The 6,000-nt window shown below is 35.6% G+C and overlaps 1 long non-coding RNA gene across 2 annotated transcripts in view; it reads right to left on the reverse strand.

Annotated features, from left to right (window-relative positions):
• The window catches only part of LOC112542133 (uncharacterized), a 48,210-nt gene extending 42,763 nt beyond the window's left edge, over positions 1–5,447 (reverse strand). The window contains exon 1 of one of the 2 annotated variants that reach the window (XR_015794907.1): positions 5,266–5,447. This is a non-coding gene — a long non-coding RNA (uncharacterized LOC112542133). The remainder of the gene's footprint in view (positions 1–5,265) is intronic. The other variant, XR_015794908.1, reaches the window with a different exon arrangement.
• Between the last annotated feature and the right edge of the window lie 553 nt (positions 5,448–6,000).

The raw sequence follows: 6,000 nt of genomic DNA on the forward strand, positions 1-6,000 counted from the left end.
GGACATTATCTGAAAGGATTAAAGATTAAGTTCTTTAAAAGTAAATAGAAGGTTTACAAAGTGAACTTATTTGGTTATGGTTAATATATATGTTGAGGTTTTTGGTAGTTACTAATAGGATTTTTTGTGACCAGGATTGAATGACAAGGTTTTAAGGATGGTATTGGGGGGGGGGGGTTCATTTGGTTTTGGGGTTTTTTTTAGAAAATGATAAATTGGATTATAAAATGGATTTATTTTTGACTAAGGTTAAAATACATTTCTTATTAACTTTATGGAATTTTGTTCTTATATATGATAACAGCAGTAAGTTTTTATATGTGCAAAGGTGGAAGGATATGACATTACCTACAATGGAAGAATGGATGGTGAAACTGACAGTGTTGGCTAAGATGGTGAAATTGATGTTTGATATGAGAAAAGATATTGTGTAATTTTAATGTTAATTGTAAACTTTTTTTGGACTTTCTGCAGGAAACAGAAAAAAATGAAATTATGTGGTATGGATTTGATTATTAGAAATAATGGGTTGATAGTAATAATGAAAGTTATATTGTCAACTTAGAGTAAGAGATTGATGTACTGTATACTGTTACTTATATCTGTTGTGAGGAGGGTTGGAAGTCAATTCTTTTTCTTTCTTTATCTTTCTTTTTCTTTGTTTTTTCACACTTTTAACCTTGGTCATTATTTTTTCTAATTTTCCTTTCTTTTTCATATTTTCTTCTCTTAGTATTAGTTTTTGTTAGTTTTTACTGTTTTTAATTTTAAAATTTAATAAAGTTATTTTTTAAAAAAAGTGTCTAGAAGTTACATCATGTTCATATCCCTTTTGGGATATGAATCTTATGCAGAGTGCAGACAAGGAACAAGAAATAGATAGATCAAGATAAATGTATAGATAAATCTAGTTTATGGCAATACCATTCATTGTATCTCTCCATGTCTTTCTGTCTTTGCAAATCAGCCTTGCTTTCATAATGTCCACACACTGCTTCAAACATTGCCTTTTGCTTTTAAATTTCTCACCTCTCTTTTTTTCAAGATCTTATCAACTCCATCCAATCACAGCTTTCTCTGATTTTTACTTCTCAGTTCATTCATTTTTTCTTCATATATTTGCTTTATGATTTGATCCTCATTTAGTTTCTCTATGTGACAAAATCACCTCAATTTACATCTTTCGTTCTGGTGGCTCACTTTTCTATTCAATCAACATTCATTCATCACTCATTCCTTCTTGACCCAGTCCCTTCTTGGGTTATCACACACACTTCCCATTCCCACTGTCTATCCCTTCCCCTTCCCCTTCCCCTTCCCCTTCCCCTTCCCCTTCCCCTCCCCTCCCCTTCCCCTCCCCTCCCCTTCCCCTTCCCCTTCCCCTCCCCTCCCCCTCTTCCTTCCTTCCTTCCTTCCTTCCTTCCTTCCTTCCTTCCTTCCTTCCTTCCTTCCTTCCTTCTTCACATTTATATAGCTGGCCATCTCACAAACATGACTCTGGGCAGTGTACAGTAAAAAACAACCATAAAAAACAAACATTAAAAAATTCCAGAATAAAAACATCAGTATTATTTTAAAAAGACTAAATATTCAACTTATCTTTCTGTTTCTCCTGATATCTCCAACTTTCACTTCCAAATAACAAAGTAGGTAGAAGCATGCTTATATACACAGCCACTGTTGTTTCTTTCAATGAACATGATTCCTCACAACAGATCATATAACACCCACTACTTTTCAAGCAGCATTTCACATCTCAAAATTTCTTCAACCATTTACTCATCTTCAGTAAACATTCTACCAAAGCGCCCTAATTCATCTGTTTGCTTTGTTTTTTGCTGTATATTTATAAATTAGAATCATTTACTCTCTGTGTCAGAGACAATTATTTTGGTCTTTGGTATATTAGTTTTCAGATCCATTATTCTTCATTGCATCATATGGCCTATCTAACAACCCCTGCAGATCATTTGGGCTCTCCACCAACAAACCCCACACTTTCTACACATTAAAGTGCATGTGTATTCCCACCCCCAACCAACACTATTCTAACATCTCTACAAGCATTCTCTATACATTTAATGATAAAAGTATTAAACGACCAATGAGGCATCACACATTTATGTTTTACTCCCTGCTCAGCATTGAACCGTTCTCTAAGCGTTCCATTTATTCTCATGGATGCTTTACCTCCACTGTATAACATTCTGACTGCATTTGGCAAGCAACTTCAATTCTGTATTTGTGCAAAACAGTCCATAATTCAAGCTTATTCACTTTATTGCACCCTTTCTCTAAATCAACAGGCATACTTTCCTGTTCACACATTTTTCAGTGACCTGTTCGAAGAGGAACAATCTGGGCTGCACATCCCCTGCCTGGCATATTGCAGAATGTGCTCATTGTAGCTTCTCACACTCTGCATACCTTCCAGACCCACTTAACCAACTATTCCCCCTGTAATTTTACATACATTTTCCCTATATTTTCCTCAATATAATGGGAACAATTGCAACATTCTTTCTACTATCATGAGGCACTAATGTAGCCTTCACAACACTGAACAAATTAGCCATACCATAAGCAAACCACATCCATATTTTAACATATCTCCAATTATGCCACCTACACCTGTAGCCTTACTATTTTTTTTCAACATTCTGACTTCTTTTCATCTTTTTTTCTTGGACACAAATATTTATAGCATTCATTTCAATTCCATTCTTCAACATATCCCTATCATTCCCATTCAAACCTGTAAAATAATCCTTCCAGCATTTCCTCACTTCTGATTCATTCCAAATAATTTAATTATTGCTGTTTTCAATTCCATTGATTCTGCTGGAGGCTCCTGGTGTTTTTTCTCTTCCAAACAATTTTTCCTTAAAATTGCTCTACATTTTCTCTGCTTCCTTGTTCTTCAACTGCATTCTTTGCAACTATATTTTTGTTTATACACATTGTACTTCTTTTTTGTTTTTTTTTAAAAATAGTTTTAATGTATAAACATAAAGAAGAAAAAGATACAAAAAAGAAAAACAAAAAGAAATGGGAAAAAGAAAAAAATAAGGAGCCAAAAACATATGGTAAAACATGGAAAATTACTGGCCTCTCAGTTAAAACTGCAGCAACATTATATTATTTCTACTATTAAGACTACTCAGAGTAAAGCATACAGTGACTCTGGTCTTTTAAATCAGCATTTTTATGCTTGCCTTTATAATACTGAGTCAGAGGCTGCTGAGGAAGAAATCAATCATTTTTCAAACAAATATCTTTTCCCATGATTGCTCGTGATCAAGCAGTTCATCTCCCATTTTTGTTTCTCCATTGCTGGAGGTTGAAAGAGGTGGTTTTGCTGGATGTAGAAACAGTGTTTGGTTTGGTACAGCTTAAAATTTTGGAACGTATTTGGGTTAAATCCAGATTTCCTTTTTTTTTTTCATTCCTTATATTAAAATGTGTCATTCTTGGGGTTATGTGGCAGCTGCAGAGGGCAACTAAGAGATGCTGGGAAAAGATTAGGCCCTTTTAAAGAATTGCACACAGGTGAGATGCGTGCATTCCCATCAACTCCAAAACAACGTTTTGGAATCAAATCCCAAATATTTTGTAAAAAAGCACCTCCTGATTTTAGTAGTAATTTTAATTTATGTTTTAATGTTTTAGAATGATTTCTATTTTGCTTTTTATAATTTTGTTAGCACCCTTGAATATTTACTAGATTAAAGTAGAGTAGAAACTAACTAACTAACTAAATAGCTATTCAACAGAGAGCAAACCCCACTCCCTTCTAGCACTGAAGATGTTACCTATCCAGGTAATGAAACATCTTCAAGAAAACAACCAAGCTCAGAGAACCCCAAGGACTCCACAAATAGCTTTTCTGCCCCATGAAGTTACCTCATTCTGGAATCCTCAGCAGAGACTTCTCTTCAAATCTTTGACAATGATGATGATGGGAGTGACTTGAAAAAGGACCTAGTGTGTGTGGCAGCCTCACTTTGGATGCTCTCCCAGGGAGATTCCCCTATAGTTGACCCTAACGGTAACCTTGATTTCCTTTTAGCACCAAGAGAAAGTCCAAGCTTTCTAGAATGTTCTTTTAGTTGGTTACAGGCTTGCTGATTTATTCAGGATTAACGGTTGTTTTTCAAATTATTAAAAGTTGATTTGAGCACTATCATAAGCTGTCTTGAGATTGAAGTGAAGAAATATTATTATTCATTGTCAAATAAATCAATAAATATATCACTAAGTGCTCTACAAGCACCCCTGGATGGTTTAAGTATTTGATGGAAATAAGTTTCAGTCTTTAGGAATATAAGTTTCTCTTCTTGTATGATAGCACTTTATACTGACCAGTTTCACATGGATATGATAGATATTTGTATGTGTGGGTGGCAATTTATGTTGAGCTATTATGGCGTCAGCTAGCAATAAATGTTGTGAATAGCCTTGGACAACTGACTCTCCTTGTTCCTTATATCTCCCACAGGAATGATTGTGATGGCTGAATGAAAGCTACATTTGTACTTGTTTGGATTGCAAAACAAGCTCAGGCCATCTCTACAATAGGAAGGATGAATATGTATTTCAAGCACAGACTAGCTAGCATTTTTATGATACAATGCTCTTATCACTGAAAAAGCTGTTGTGGTGTGTCAATTAAAGAGACAGTAATCTCGTCTTGTTTTATTTGATTGCTTGCTAATGAACACCCAGAGAATAATCTGATACTCCTAGATATAGATCTAGCAATGCTTGCTCAAAGTAGTAAGCCTTCACTTCAATGAATATAATGGAATAGCAGCCTCTTTCTTTCACACACCTCATGTGTTTACAGAGGCCTAAAGACAAAATCCCTGTGTTTGCATTTCAATACAAAGAGGCATTTTTGATCAACTCTGGATACTCTGGGGAGGTGGGGTGGGGGCAGGGGGACAGATTTCCAATAAAGGAAACACAGTCTGTAGTGCCTTCTTGTGGAGCTTCCTCCTGCTCAAGAAAGTAAGGTTCTGGACCTAATGCATGAAGAATACTGAAGGAATTTCAGTTCCAAGCACTTTAAATGCCCAAGCATTAGAACAGTCTTCCCCAACCTTGTGCCCTGTGGGGACTGGACACTCTGGGAATTGTTGTCCCAACATCTCTGGAAACCACCAGATTGAAGAAGACTGCATTAGAAAGTTAGAAAGACATAGACTTCAGCATGTATAACACTGCCCTTTGACTACACGAGCAAAGAGTAAAAAACAAACAAACCTGTGAGACTTGAATGGCAGCATGAAACAGCCTATTTTCTTTCAGCAATCCTCTGGGAATCCTCAGATGTATCCATCTGTATGATTTCAGTCCTACTCCATTCTATATTTTTGAGGAAGCCCAGTTATTTTGCATTCTCCTCCCTCAAGCTATTTTCCAATTCATTTCTGCTGTTCTAGCCTCAGTGAATTCTTTGCTCTGATCCTTTAGTGATGTCAAAACACTTGTTTTAAAACATCACAGGTAGACGTCAGCACTGCATGGTGCCAGGCAATTTCCTAGAAAGGTGTGTGTGTGTGTGTGTGTTTACTGCAGAATCTTACTGCCAGGCATATGACAGCCTTATGTCTTCTACAGAACTACTTCAAGTCATATCCTCCAAATCTGTAATTATTTAACATTAATGTGCTATCATTGGCACATAATTCAGTCTGTAGCTGATGGATCAAATCTCCACAATAGCACAGTGTCCAACATTTGTCAAGTGAAAATAGATATATTTGGTTTTATACTAAACAATAGGCTACATGGAACATAGAACAGGCAACTCAAGGACATTTCTTTCCTAAGGCTCAATTACACATCATTTTAAAAATATTATTGCAAAATGTAAACCTCCTTGCTATTTAGAAATGTTTTAAGCAATCAGCCAGTGAATCAATACTGGGAACAAAACAAGTCATCTTATATTTTAGCAAACATTTTGCTTTTTAGCATAAATTTTTTCCCATAAAT

This window comes from Python bivittatus, unplaced genomic scaffold, assembly GCF_059951505.1.
Source record: "Python bivittatus isolate LINGU-HERP-01145 unplaced genomic scaffold, Pbiv_v1 ctg000080_np1212, whole genome shotgun sequence".
In the NCBI taxonomy this organism is placed as follows: domain Eukaryota; kingdom Metazoa; phylum Chordata; class Lepidosauria; order Squamata; family Pythonidae; genus Python; species Python bivittatus.